Below are 15,357 nucleotides of genomic sequence, written 5' to 3'. Positions count from 1 at the left end.
CAGGCATCCTTCATACCTGGTCTGGTCGCAAGTTCCTGTCAGAAGGAGGGGGCACCGCGAGGGCGTCGAGGGGCGGAAGGCGGTGCCTTAGTGCCTTCCTCCTTCTGACATTGTAAAGGAACCCTATTTTTTAATGGTAAGGTGTGTGTGTGTGTGTGTGTGTGTGTGTGTGTGTGTGTGTGTGTGTTTTGTACTCAGATTAGGTTTGAAGTGTCTGTGTGGTGCAGCTGGTCTGGTCTGTCTCTGTACAGTCGAGGCTGCACCCACCTATAAAAGGTGGAGGCTCACCAGGACATGCACACCTCACAAGTTCCCGGCTCTCTCGACTCTGTTGAAGACGGGTTTCTTGGAGAAGGGGAGGGCAGTGAGGCACAGCTCCCCGTCCCCCGACGCCCCTCGCGATGCCCCTCCGTCTTCGACTAACCCTCTGCATAGGAGCCGTGAGAGCCAGGAACTTGTGAGTTTTGTATGTCCACTCAGGCATCCTTCATACCTGGTCTGTAGGAAGTTCCTGTCAGAAGGAGGGGGCACCGCGAGGGCGTCGAGGGGCGGAAGGCGGTGCCTTAGTGCCTTCCTCCTTCTGACATTGTAAAGGAACCCTATTTTTTTTTAATGGTGAGATGTATGTTTGTGTCTCTGTGTGTGTCTGTGTCTGTGTGTATGTATGTATGTGTTTTTTGTCCTCAGATTAGGTTTGAAGTGTCTGTGTGGTGCAGCTGGTCTGGTCTGTCTCTGTACAGTCAAGGCTTTACCCACCTATAAAAGGTGGAGGCTCACCAGGACATGCACACCTCACAAGTTCCCGGCTCTCTCGACTCGGTTGAAGACGGGTTTCTTGGAGAAGGGGAGGGCAGTGAGGCACAGTCCCCCGTCCCCCGACGCCCCTCGCGATGCCCCTCCGTCTTCGACTAACCCTCTGCATAGGAGCCGTGAGAGCCAGGAACTTGTGAGTTTTGTATGTCCACTCAGGCATCCTTCATACCTGGTCTGTAGGAAGTTCCTGTCAGAAGGAGGGGGCACCGCGAGGGCGTCGAGGGGCGGAAGGCGGTGCCTTAGTGCCTTCCTCCTTCTGACATTGTAAAGGAACCCTATTTTTTTTTAATGGTGAGATGTATGTTTGTGTCTGTGTGTGTGTCTGTGTCTGTGTGTATGTATGTATGTGTTTTTTGTCCTCAGATTAGGTTTGAAGTGTCTGTGTGGTGCAGCTGGTCTGGTCTGTCTCTGTACAGTCGAGGCTGCACCCACCTATAAAAGGTGGAGGCTCACCAGGACATGCACACCTCACAAGTTCCCGGCTCTCTCGACTCTGTTGAAGACGGGTTTCTTGGAGAAGGGGAGGGCAGTGAGGCACAGTCCCCCGTCCCCCGACGCCCCTCGCAATGCCCCTCCGTCTTCGACTAACCCTCTGCATAGGAGCCGTTAGAGCCAGGAACTTGTGAGTTTTGTATGTCCACTCAGGCATCCTTCATACCTGGTCTGTAGGAAGTTCCTGTCAGAAGGAGGGGCCACCGCGAGGGCGTCGAGGGGCGGAAGGCGGTGCCTTAGTGCCTTCCTCCTTCTGACATTGTAAAGGAACCCTATTTTTTTAATGGTAAGATGTATGTTTGTGTCTGTGTGTATGTATGTATGTGTTTTTTGTCCTCAGATTAGGTTTGAAGTGTCTGTGTGGTGCAGCTGGTCTGGTCTGTCTCTGTACAGTCGAGGCTGCACCCACCTATAAAAGGTGGAGGCTCACCAGGACATGCACACCTCACAAGTTCCCGGCTCTCTCGACTCTGTTGAAGACGGGTTTCTTGGAGAAGGGGAGGGCAGTGAGGCACAGTCCCCCGTCCCCCGACGCCCCTCGCGATGCCCCTCCGTCTTCGACTAACCCTCTGCATAGGAGTCGTGAGAGCCAGGAACTTGTGAGTTTTGTATGTCCACTCAGGCATCCTTCATACCTGGTCTGTAGGAAGTTCCTGTCAGAAGGAGGGGGCACCGCGAGGGCGTCGAGGGGCGGAAGGCGGTGCCTTAGTGCCTTCCTCCTTCTGACATTGTAAAGGAACCCTATTTTTTTTAATGGTGAGATGTATGTTTGTGTCTCTGTGTGTGTCTGTGTCTGTGTGTATGTATGTATGTGTTTTTTGTCCTCAGATTAGGTTTGAAGTGTCTGTGTGGTGCAGCTGGTCTGGTCTGTCTCTGTACAGTCAAGGCTTTACCCACCTATAAAAGGTGGAGGCTCACCAGGACATGCACACCTCACAAGTTCCCGGCTCTCTCGACTCGGTTGAAGACGGGTTTCTTGGAGAAGGGGAGGGCAGTGAGGCACAGTCCCCCGTCCCCCGACGCCCCTCGCGATGCCCCTCCGTCTTCGACTAACCCTCTGCATAGGAGCCGTGAGAGCCATGAACTTGTGAGTTTTGTATGTCCACTCAGGCATCCTTCATACCTGGTCTGTAGGAAGTTCCTGTCAGAAGGAGGGGGCACCGCGAGGGCGTCGAGGGGCGGAAGGCGGTGCCTTAGTGCCTTCCTCCTTCTGACATTGTAAAGGAACCCTATTTTTTTTTAATGGTGAGATGTATGTTTGTGTCTGTGTGTGTGTCTGTGTCTGTGTGTATGTATGTATGTGTTTTTTGTCCTCAGATTAGGTTTGAAGTGTCTGTGTGGTGCAGCTGGTCTGGTCTGTCTCTGTACAGTCGAGGCTGCACCCACCTATAAAAGGTGGAGGCTCACCAGGACATGCACACCTCACAAGTTCCCGGCTCTCTCGACTCTGTTGAAGACGGGTTTCTTGGAGAAGGGGAGGGCAGTGAGGCACAGTCCCCCGTCCCCCGACGCCCCTCGCGATGCCCCTCCGTCTTCGACTAACCCTCTGCATAGGAGCCGTTAGAGCCAGGAACTTGTGAGTTTTGTATGTCCACTCAGGCATCCTTCATACCTGGTCTGTAGGAAGTTCCTGTCAGAAGGAGGGGCCACCGCGAGGGCGTCGAGGGGCGGAAGGCGGTGCCTTAGTGCCTTCCTCCTTCTGACATTGTAAAGGAACCCTATTTTTTTAATGGTAAGATGTATGTTTGTGTCTGTGTGTATGTATGTATGTATGTATGTATGTATGTATGTATGTGTGTATGTATGTATGTGTTTTTTGTCCTCAGATTAGGTTTGAAGTGTCTGTGTGGTGCAGCTGGTCTGGTCTGTCTCTGTACAGTCGAGGCTGCACCCACCTATAAAAGGTGGAGGCTCACCAGGACATGCACACCTCACAAGTTCCCGGCTCTCTCGACTCGGTTGAAGACGGGTTTCTTGGAGAAGGGGAGGGCAGTGAGGCACAGTCCCCCGTCCCCCGACGCCCCTCGCGATGCCCCTCCGTCTTCGACTAACCCTCTGCATAGGAGCCGTGAGAGCCAGGAACTTGTGAGTTTTGTATGTCCACTCAGGCATCCTTCATACCTGGTCTGTAGGAAGTTCCTGTCAGAAGGAGGGGGCACCGCGAGGGCGTCGAGGGGCGGAAGGCGGTGCCTTAGTGCCTTCCTCCTTCTGACATTGTAAAGGAACCCTATTTTTTTTTAATGGTGAGATGTATGTTTGTGTCTCTGTGTGTGTCTGTGTCTGTGTGTATGTATGTATGTGTTTTTTGTCCTCAGATTAGGTTTGAAGTGTCTGTGTGGTGCAGCTGGTCTGGTCTGTCTCTGTACAGTCGAGGCTGCACCCACCTATAAAAGGTGGAGGCTCACCAGGACATGCACACCTCACAAGTTCCCGGCTCTCTCGACTCTGTTGAAGACGGGTTTCTTGGAGAAGGGGAGGGCAGTGAGGCACAGTCCCCCGTCCCCCGACGCCCCTCGCGATGCCCCTCCGTCTTCGACTAACCCTCTGCATAGGAGCCGTGAGAGCCAGGAACTTGTGAGTTTTGTATGTCCACTCAGGCATCCTTCATACCTGGTCTGTAGGAAGTTCCTGTCAGAAGGAGGGGGCACCGCGAGGGCGTCGAGGGGCGGAAGGCGGTGCCTTTGTGCCTTCCTCCTTCTGACATTGTAAAGGAACCCTATTTTTTTTTAATGGTGAGATGTATGTTTGTGTCTCTGTGTGTGTCTGTGTCTGTGTGTATGTATGTATGTGTTTTTTGTCCTCAGATTAGGTTTGAAGTGTCTGTGTGGTGCAGCTGGTCTGGTCTGTCTCTGTACAGTCAAGGCTTTACCCACCTATAAAAGGTGGAGGCTCACCAGGACATGCACACCTCACAAGTTCCCGGCTCTCTCGACTCGGTTGAAGACGGGTTTCTTGGAGAAGGGGAGGGCAGTGAGGCACAGTCCCCCGTCCCCCGACGCCCCTCGCGATGCCCCTCCGTCTTCGACTAACCCTCTGCATAGGAGCCGTGAGAGCCAGGAACTTGTGAGTTTTGTATGTCCACTCAGGCATCCTTCATACCTGGTCTGTAGGAAGTTCCTGTCAGAAGGAGGGGGCACCGCGAGGGCGTCGAGGGGCGGAAGGCGGTGCCTTAGTGCCTTCCTCCTTCTGACATTGTAAAGGAACCCTATTTTTTTTTAATGGTGAGATGTATGTTTGTGTCTGTGTGTGTGTCTGTGTCTGTGTGTATGTATGTATGTGTTTTTTGTCCTCAGATTAGGTTTGAAGTGTCTGTGTGGTGCAGCTGGTCTGGTCTGTCTCTGTACAGTCGAGGCTGCACCCACCTATAAAAGGTGGAGGCTCACCAGGACATGCACACCTCACAAGTTCCCGGCTCTCTCGACTCTGTTGAAGACGGGTTTCTTGGAGAAGGGGAGGGCAGTGAGGCACAGTCCCCCGTCCCCCGACGCCCCTCGCGATGCCCCTCCGTCTTCGACTAACCCTCTGCATAGGAGCCGTTAGAGCCAGGAACTTGTGAGTTTTGTATGTCCACTCAGGCATCCTTCATACCTGGTCTGTAGGAAGTTCCTGTCAGAAGGAGGGGCCACCGCGAGGGCGTCGAGGGGCGGAAGGCGGTGCCTTAGTGCCTTCCTCCTTCTGACATTGTAAAGGAACCCTATTTTTTTAATGGTAAGATGTATGTTTGTGTCTGTGTGTATGTATGTATGTATGTATGTATGTATGTGTGTATGTATGTATGTGTTTTTTGTCCTCAGATTAGGTTTGAAGTGTCTGTGTGGTGCAGCTGGTCTGGTCTGTCTCTGTACAGTCGAGGCTGCACCCACCTATAAAAGGTGGAGGCTCACCAGGACATGCACACCTCACAAGTTCCCGGCTCTCTCGACTCTGTTGAAGACGGGTTTCTTGGAGAAGGGGAGGGCAGTGAGGCACAGTCCCCCGTCCCCCGACGCCCCTCGCGATGCCCCTCCGTCTTCGACTAACCCTCTGCATAGGAGCCGTGAGAGCCAGGAACTTGTGAGTTTTGTATGTCCACTCAGGCATCCTTCATACCTGGTCTGTAGGAAGTTCCTGTCAGAAGGAGGGGCCACCGCGAGGGCGTCGAGGGGCGGAAGGCGGTGCCTTAGTGCCTTCCTCCTTCTGACATTGTAAAGGAACCCTATTTTTTTTTTAATGGTGAGATGTATGTTTGTGTCTGTGTGTGTGTCTGTGTCTTTGTGTATGTATGTATGTGTTTTTTGTCCTCAGATTAGGTTTGAAGTGTCTGTGTGGTGCAGCTGGTCTGGTCTGTCTCTGTACAGTCGAGGCTGCACCCACCTATAAAAGGTGGAGGCTCACCAGGACATGCACACCTCACAAGTTCCCGGCTCTCTCGACTCTGTTGAAGACGGGTTTCTTGGAGAAGGGGAGGGCAGTGAGGCACAGTCCCCCGTCCCCCGACGCCCCTCGCGATGCCCCTCCGTCTTCGACTAACCCTCTGCATAGGAGCCGTGAGAGCCAGGAACTTGTGAGTTTTGTATGTCCACTCAGGCATCCTTCATACCTGGTCTGTAGGAAGTTCCTATCAGAAGGAGGGGGCACCGCGAGGGCGTCGAGGGGCGGAAGGCGGTGCCTTAGTGCCTTCCTCCTTCTGACATTGTAAAGGAACCCTATTTTTTTAATGGTAAGATGTTTGTGTCTGTGTGTGTGTGTGTGTGTGTGTGTCTGTGTCTGTGTCTGTGTGTATGTATGTATGTATGTGTTTTTTGTCCTCAGATTAGGTTTGAAGTGTCTGTGTGGTGCAGCTGGTCTGGTCTGTCTCTGTACAGTCGAGGCTGCACCCACCTATAAAAGGTGGAGGCTCACCAGGACATGCACACCTCACAAGTTCCCGGCTCTCTCGACTCGGTTGAAGACGGGTTTCTTGGAGAAGGGGAGGGCAGTGAGGCACAGTCCCCCGTCCCCCGACGCCCCTCGCGATGCCCCTCCGTCTTCGACTAACCCTCTGCATAGGAGCCGTGAGAGCCAGGAACTTGTGAGTTTTGTATGTCCACTCAGGCATCCTTCATACCTGGTCTGTAGGAAGTTCCTGTCAGAAGGAGGGGGCACCGCGAGGGCGTCGAGGGGCGGAAGGCGGTGCCTTAGTGCCTTCCTCCTTCTGACATTGTAAAGGAACCCTATTTTTTTTTAATGGTGAGATGTATGTTTGTGTCTGTGTGTGTGTCTGTGTCTGTGTGTATGTATGTATGTGTTTTTTGTCCTCAGATTAGGTTTGAAGTGTCTGTGTGGTGCAGCTGGTCTGGTCTGTCTCTGTACAGTCGAGGCTGCACCCACCTATAAAAGGTGGAGGCTCACCAGGACATGCACACCTCACAAGTTCCCGGCTCTCTCGACTCGGTTGAAGACGGGTTTCTTGGAGAAGGGGAGGGCAGTGAGGCACAGTCCCCCGTCCCCCGACGCCCCTCGCGATGCCCCTCCGTCTTCGACTAACCCTCTGCATAGGAGCCGTGAGAGCCAGGAACTTGTGAGTTTTGTATGTCCACTCAGGCATCCTTCATACCTGGTCTGTAGGAAGTTCCTGTCAGAAGGAGGGGGCACCGCGAGGGCGTCGAGGGGCGGAAGGCGGTGCCTTAGTGCCTTCCTCCTTCTGACATTGTAAAGGAACCCTATTTTTTTTTAATGGTGAGATGTATGTTTGTGTCTCTGTGTGTGTCTGTGTCTGTGTGTATGTATGTATGTGTTTTTTGTCCTCAGATTAGGTTTGAAGTGTCTGTGTGGTGCAGCTGGTCTGGTCTGTCTCTGTACAGTCAAGGCTTTACCCACCTATAAAAGGTGGAGGCTCACCAGGACATGCACACCTCACAAGTTCCCGGCCTCTCGACTCGGTTGAAGACGGGTTTCTTGGAGAAGGGGAGGGCAGTGAGGCACAGTCCCCCGTCCCCCGACGCCCCTCGCGATGCCCCTCCGTCTTCGACTAACCCTCTGCATAGGAGCCGTGAGAGCCAGGAACTTGTGAGTTTTGTATGTCCACTCAGGCATCCTTCATACCTGGTCTGTAGGAAGTTCCTGTCAGAAGGAGGGGGCACCGCGAGGGCGTCGAGGGGCGGAAGGCGGTGCCTTAGTGCCTTCCTCCTTCTGACATTGTAAAGGAACCCTATTTTTTTTTAATGGTGAGATGTATGTTTGTGTCTGTGTGTGTGTCTGTGTCTGTGTGTATGTATGTATGTGTTTTTTGTCCTCAGATTAGGTTTGAAGTGTCTGTGTGGTGCAGCTGGTCTGGTCTGTCTCTGTACAGTCGAGGCTGCACCCACCTATAAAAGGTGGAGGCTCACCAGGACATGCACACCTCACAAGTTCCCGGCTCTCTCGACTCTGTTGAAGACGGGTTTCTTGGAGAAGGGGAGGGCAGTGAGGCACAGTCCCCCGTCCCCCGACGCCCCTCGCAATGCCCCTCCGTCTTCGACTAACCCTCTGCATAGGAGCCGTTAGAGCCAGGAACTTGTGAGTTTTGTATGTCCACTCAGGCATCCTTCATACCTGGTCTGTAGGAAGTTCCTGTCAGAAGGAGGGGCCACCGCGAGGGCGTCGAGGGGCGGAAGGCGGTGCCTTAGTGCCTTCCTCCTTCTGACATTGTAAAGGAACCCTATTTTTTTAATGGTAAGATGTATGTTTGTGTCTGTGTGTATGTATGTATGTGTTTTTTGTCCTCAGATTAGGTTTGAAGTGTCTGTGTGGTGCAGCTGGTCTGGTCTGTCTCTGTACAGTCGAGGCTGCACCCACCTATAAAAGGTGGAGGCTCACCAGGACATGCACACCTCACAAGTTCCCGGCTCTCTCGACTCTGTTGAAGACGGGTTTCTTGGAGAAGGGGAGGGCAGTGAGGCACAGTCCCCCGTCCCCCGACGCCCCTCGCGATGCCCCTCCGTCTTCGACTAACCCTCTGCATAGGAGTCGTGAGAGCCAGGAACTTGTGAGTTTTGTATGTCCACTCAGGCATCCTTCATACCTGGTCTGTAGGAAGTTCCTGTCAGAAGGAGGGGGCACCGCGAGGGCGTCGAGGGGCGGAAGGCGGTGCCTTAGTGCCTTCCTCCTTCTGACATTGTAAAGGAACCCTATTTTTTTTTAATGGTGAGATGTATGTTTGTGTCTCTGTGTGTGTCTGTGTCTGTGTGTATGTATGTATGTGTTTTTTGTCCTCAGATTAGGTTTGAAGTGTCTGTGTGGTGCAGCTGGTCTGGTCTGTCTCTGTACAGTCAAGGCTTTACCCACCTATAAAAGGTGGAGGCTCACCAGGACATGCACACCTCACAAGTTCCCGGCTCTCTCGACTCGGTTGAAGACGGGTTTCTTGGAGAAGGGGAGGGCAGTGAGGCACAGTCCCCCGTCCCCCGACGCCCCTCGCGATGCCCCTCCGTCTTCGACTAACCCTCTGCATAGGAGCCGTGAGAGCCATGAACTTGTGAGTTTTGTATGTCCACTCAGGCATCCTTCATACCTGGTCTGTAGGAAGTTCCTGTCAGAAGGAGGGGGCACCGCGAGGGCGTCGAGGGGCGGAAGGCGGTGCCTTAGTGCCTTCCTCCTTCTGACATTGTAAAGGAACCCTATTTTTTTTTAATGGTGAGATGTATGTTTGTGTCTGTGTGTGTGTCTGTGTCTGTGTGTATGTATGTATGTGTTTTTTGTCCTCAGATTAGGTTTGAAGTGTCTGTGTGGTGCAGCTGGTCTGGTCTGTCTCTGTACAGTCGAGGCTGCACCCACCTATAAAAGGTGGAGGCTCACCAGGACATGCACACCTCACAAGTTCCCGGCTCTCTCGACTCTGTTGAAGACGGGTTTCTTGGAGAAGGGGAGGGCAGTGAGGCACAGTCCCCCGTCCCCCGACGCCCCTCGCGATGCCCCTCCGTCTTCGACTAACCCTCTGCATAGGAGCCGTTAGAGCCAGGAACTTGTGAGTTTTGTATGTCCACTCAGGCATCCTTCATACCTGGTCTGTAGGAAGTTCCTGTCAGAAGGAGGGGCCACCGCGAGGGCGTCGAGGGGCGGAAGGCGGTGCCTTAGTGCCTTCCTCCTTCTGACATTGTAAAGGAACCCTATTTTTTTAATGGTAAGATGTATGTTTGTGTCTGTGTGTATGTATGTATGTATGTATGTATGTATGTATGTATGTGTGTATGTATGTATGTGTTTTTTGTCCTCAGATTAGGTTTGAAGTGTCTGTGTGGTGCAGCTGGTCTGGTCTGTCTCTGTACAGTCGAGGCTGCACCCACCTATAAAAGGTGGAGGCTCACCAGGACATGCACACCTCACAAGTTCCCGGCTCTCTCGACTCGGTTGAAGACGGGTTTCTTGGAGAAGGGGAGGGCAGTGAGGCACAGTCCCCCGTCCCCCGACGCCCCTCGCGATGCCCCTCCGTCTTCGACTAACCCTCTGCATAGGAGCCGTGAGAGCCAGGAACTTGTGAGTTTTGTATGTCCACTCAGGCATCCTTCATACCTGGTCTGTAGGAAGTTCCTGTCAGAAGGAGGGGGCACCGCGAGGGCGTCGAGGGGCGGAAGGCGGTGCCTTAGTGCCTTCCTCCTTCTGACATTGTAAAGGAACCCTATTTTTTTTTAATGGTGAGATGTATGTTTGTGTCTCTGTGTGTGTCTGTGTCTGTGTGTATGTATGTATGTGTTTTTTGTCCTCAGATTAGGTTTGAAGTGTCTGTGTGGTGCAGCTGGTCTGGTCTGTCTCTGTACAGTCGAGGCTGCACCCACCTATAAAAGGTGGAGGCTCACCAGGACATGCACACCTCACAAGTTCCCGGCTCTCTCGACTCTGTTGAAGACGGGTTTCTTGGAGAAGGGGAGGGCAGTGAGGCACAGTCCCCCGTCCCCCGACGCCCCTCGCGATGCCCCTCCGTCTTCGACTAACCCTCTGCATAGGAGCCGTGAGAGCCAGGAACTTGTGAGTTTTGTATGTCCACTCAGGCATCCTTCATACCTGGTCTGTAGGAAGTTCCTGTCAGAAGGAGGGGGCACCGCGAGGGCGTCGAGGGGCGGAAGGCGGTGCCTTTGTGCCTTCCTCCTTCTGACATTGTAAAGGAACCCTATTTTTTTTTAATGGTGAGATGTATGTTTGTGTCTCTGTGTGTGTCTGTGTCTGTGTGTATGTATGTATGTGTTTTTTGTCCTCAGATTAGGTTTGAAGTGTCTGTGTGGTGCAGCTGGTCTGGTCTGTCTCTGTACAGTCAAGGCTTTACCCACCTATAAAAGGTGGAGGCTCACCAGGACATGCACACCTCACAAGTTCCCGGCTCTCTCGACTCGGTTGAAGACGGGTTTCTTGGAGAAGGGGAGGGCAGTGAGGCACAGTCCCCCGTCCCCCGACGCCCCTCGCGATGCCCCTCCGTCTTCGACTAACCCTCTGCATAGGAGCCGTGAGAGCCAGGAACTTGTGAGTTTTGTATGTCCACTCAGGCATCCTTCATACCTGGTCTGTAGGAAGTTCCTGTCAGAAGGAGGGGGCACCGCGAGGGCGTCGAGGGGCGGAAGGCGGTGCCTTAGTGCCTTCCTCCTTCTGACATTGTAAAGGAACCCTATTTTTTTTTAATGGTGAGATGTATGTTTGTGTCTGTGTGTGTGTCTGTGTCTGTGTGTATGTATGTATGTGTTTTTTGTCCTCAGATTAGGTTTGAAGTGTCTGTGTGGTGCAGCTGGTCTGGTCTGTCTCTGTACAGTCGAGGCTGCACCCACCTATAAAAGGTGGAGGCTCACCAGGACATGCACACCTCACAAGTTCCCGGCTCTCTCGACTCTGTTGAAGACGGGTTTCTTGGAGAAGGGGAGGGCAGTGAGGCACAGTCCCCCGTCCCCCGACGCCCCTCGCGATGCCCCTCCGTCTTCGACTAACCCTCTGCATAGGAGCCGTTAGAGCCAGGAACTTGTGAGTTTTGTATGTCCACTCAGGCATCCTTCATACCTGGTCTGTAGGAAGTTCCTGTCAGAAGGAGGGGCCACCGCGAGGGCGTCGAGGGGCGGAAGGCGGTGCCTTAGTGCCTTCCTCCTTCTGACATTGTAAAGGAACCCTATTTTTTTAATGGTAAGATGTATGTTTGTGTCTGTGTGTATGTATGTATGTATGTATGTATGTATGTGTGTATGTATGTATGTGTTTTTTGTCCTCAGATTAGGTTTGAAGTGTCTGTGTGGTGCAGCTGGTCTGGTCTGTCTCTGTACAGTCGAGGCTGCACCCACCTATAAAAGGTGGAGGCTCACCAGGACATGCACACCTCACAAGTTCCCTGTCTCTGTACAGTCGAGGCTGCACCCACCTATAAAAGGTGGAGGCTCACCAGGACATGCACACCTCACAAGTTCCCGGCTCTCTCGACTCTGTTGAAGACGGGTTTCTTGGAGAAGGGGAGGGCAGTGAGGCACAGTCCCCCGTCCCCCGACGCCCCTCGCGATGCCCCTCCGTCTTCGACTAACCCTCTGCATAGGAGCCGTGAGAGCCAGGAACTTGTGAGTTTTGTATGTCCACTCAGGCATCCTTCATACCTGGTCTGTAGGAAGTTCCTGTCAGAAGGAGGGGGCACCGCGAGGGCGTCGAGGGGCGGAAGGCGGTGCCTTAGTGCCTTCCTCCTTCTGACATTGTAAAGGAACCCTATTTTTTTTTTAATGGTAAGATGTTTGTGTCTGTGTGTGTGTCTGTGTGTATGTATGTATGTGTTTTTTGTCCTCAGATTAGGTTTGAAGTGTCTGTGTGGTGCAGCTGGTCTGGTCTGTCTCTGTACAGTCGAGGCTGCACCCACCTATAAAAGGTGGAGGCTCACCAGGACATGCACACCTCACAAGTTCCCGGCTCTCTCGACTCGGTTGAAGACGGGTTTCTTGGAGAAGGGGAGGGCAGTGAGGCACAGTCCCCCGTCCCCCGACGCCCCTCGCGATGCCCCTCCGTCTTCGACTAACCCTCTGCATAGGAGCCGTGAGAGCCAGGAACTTGTGAGTTTTGTATGTCCACTCAGGCATCCTTCATACCTGGTCTGTAGGAAGTTCCTGTCAGAAGGAGGGGGCACCGCGAGGGCGTCGAGGGGCGGAAGGCGGTGCCTTAGTGCCTTCCTCCTTCTGACATTGTAAAGGAACCCTATTTTTTTTAATGGTAAGGTGTGTGTGTGTGTGTGTGTGTGTGTGTGTGTGTGTGTGTGTGTGTGTGTGTGTTTTGTACTCAGATTAGGTTTGAAGTGTCTGTGTGGTGCAGCTGGTCTGGTCTGTCTCTGTACAGTCGAGGCTGCACCCACCTATAAAAGGTGGAGGCTCACCAGGACATGCACACCTCACAAGTTCCCGGCTCTCTCGACTCTGTTGAAGACGGGTTTCTTGGAGAAGGGGAGGGCAGTGAGGCACAGTCCCCCGTCCCCCGACGCCCCTCGCGATGCCCCTCCGTCTTCGACTAACCCTCTGCATAGGAGCCGTGAGAGCCAGGAACTTGTGAGTTTTGTATGTCCACTCAGGCATCCTTCATACCTGGTCTGTAGGAAGTTCCTGTCAGAAGGAGGGGGCACCGCGAGGGCGTCGAGGGGCGGAAGGCGGTGCCTTAGTGCCTTCCTCCTTCTGACATTGTAAAGGAACCCTATTTTTTTTTTAATGGTGAGATGTATGTTTGTGTCTGTGTGTGTGTCTGTGTCTGTGTGTATGTATGTATGTGTTTTTTGTCCTCAGATTAGGTTTGAAGTGTCTGTGTGGTGCAGCTGGTCTGGTCTGTCTCTGTACAGTCGAGGCTGCACCCACCTATAAAAGGTGGAGGCTCACCAGGACATGCACACCTCACAAGTTCCCGGCTCTCTCGACTCTGTTGAAGACGGGTTTCTTGGAGAAGGGGAGGGCAGTGAGGCACAGTCCCCCGTCCCCCGACGCCCCTCGCAATGCCCCTCCGTCTTCGACTAACCCTCTGCATAGGAGCCGTTAGAGCCAGGAACTTGTGAGTTTTGTATGTCCACTCAGGCATCCTTCATACCTGGTCTGTAGGAAGTTCCTGTCAGAAGGAGGGGCCACCGCGAGGGCGTCGAGGGGCGGAAGGCGGTGCCTTAGTGCCTTCCTCCTTCTGACATTGTAAAGGAACCCTATTTTTTTAATGGTAAGATGTTTGTGTCTCTCTGTGTGTGTGTGTGTGTGTGTGTGTGTGTGTGTGTGTGTGTTTTGTACTCAGATTAGGTTTGAAGTGTCTGTGTGGTGCAGCTGGTCTGGTCTGTCTCTGTACAGTCGAGGCTGCACCCACCTATAAAAGGTGGAGGCTCACCAGGACATGCACACCTCACAAGTTCCCGGCTCTCTCGACTCTGTTGAAGACGGGTTTCTTGGAGAAGGGGAGGGCAGTGAGGCACAGTCCCCCGTCCCCCGACGCCCCTCGCAATGCCCCTCCGTCTTCGACTAACCCTCTGCATAGGAGCCGTTAGAGCCAGGAAGTTGTGAGTTTTGTATGTCCACTCAGGCATCCTTCATACCTGGTCTGTAGGAAGTTCCTGTCAGAAGGAGGGGCCACCGCGAGGGCGTCGAGGGGCGGAAGGCGGTGCCTTAGTGCCTTCCTCCTTCTGACATTGTAAAGGAACCCTATTTTTTTTTAATGGTGAGATGTATGTTTGTGTGTGTGTCTGTGTCTGTGTGTATGTATGTATGTGTTTTTTGTCCTCAGATTAGGTTTGAAGTGTCTGTGTGGTGCAGCTGGTCTGGTCTGTCTCTGTACAGTCGAGGCTGCACCCACCTATAAAAGGTGGAGGCTCACCAGGACATGCACACCTCACAAGTTCCCGGCTCTCTCGACTCGGTTGAAGACGGGTTTCTTGGAGAAGGGGAGGGCAGTGAGGCACAGTCCCCCGTCCCCCGACGCCCCTCGCGATGCCCCTCCGTCTTCGACTAACCCTCTGCATAGGAGCCGTGAGAGCCAGGAACTTGTGAGTTTTGTATGTCCACTCAGGCATCCTTCATACCTGGTCTGTAGGAAGTTCCTGTCAGAAGGAGGGGGCACCGCGAGGGCGTCGAGGGGCGGAAGGCGGTGCCTTAGTGCCTTCCTCCTTCTGACATTGTAAAGGAACCCTATTTTTTAATGGTAAGGTGTGTGTGTGTGTGTGTGTGTGTTTTGTACTCAGATTAGGTTTGAAGTGTCTGTGTGGTGCAGCTGGTCTGGTCTGTCTCTGTACAGTCGAGGCTGCACCCACCTATAAAAGGTGGAGGCTCACCAGGACATGCACACCTCACAAGTTCCCGGCTCTCTCGACTCGGTTGAAGACGGGTTTCTTGGAGAAGGGGAGGGCAGTGAGGCACAGTCCCCCGTCCCCCGACGCCCCTCGCGATGCCCCTCCGTCTTCGACTAACCCTCTGCATAGGAGCCGTGAGAGCCAGGAACTTGTGAGTTTTGTATGTCCACTCAGGCATCCTTCATACCTGGTCTGTAGGAAGTTCCTGTCAGAAGGAGGGGGCACCGCGAGGGCGTCGAGGGGCGGAAGGCGGTGCCTTAGTGCCTTCCTCCTTCTGACATTGTAAAGGAACCCTATTTTTTTTTTAATGGTAAGATGTTTGTGTCTGTGTGTGTGTCTGTGTCTGTGTGTATGTATGTATGTGTTTTTTGTCCTCAGATTAGGTTTGAAGTGTCTGTGTGGTGCAGCTGGTCTGGTCTGTCTCTGTACAGTCGAGGCTGCACCCACCTATAAAAGGTGGAGGCTCACCAGGACATGCACACCTCACAAGTTCCCGGCTCTCTCGACTCTGTTGAAGACGGGTTTCTTGGAGAAGGGGAGGGCAGTGAGGCACAGTCCCCCGTCCCCCGACGCCCCTCGCGATGCCCCTCCGTCTTCCACTAACCCTCTGCATAGGAGCCGTGAGAGCCAGGAACTTGTGAGTTTTGTATGTCCACTCAGGCATCCTTCATACCTGGTCTGTAGGAAGTTCCTGTCAGAAGGAGGGGGCACCGCGAGGGCGTCGAGGGGCGGAAGGCGGTGCCTTAGTGCCTTCCTCCTTCTGACATTGTAAAGGAACCCTATTTTTTTTTAATGGTGAGATGTAT

This window comes from Astatotilapia calliptera, chromosome 12 (genome assembly GCF_964374335.1).
Source record: "Astatotilapia calliptera chromosome 12, fAstCal68.1, whole genome shotgun sequence".
Taxonomy (NCBI): domain Eukaryota; kingdom Metazoa; phylum Chordata; class Actinopteri; order Cichliformes; family Cichlidae; genus Astatotilapia; species Astatotilapia calliptera.
The sequence above is the reverse complement of the archived record's forward strand: the minus strand, read 5'-3'. Positions refer to the sequence as shown.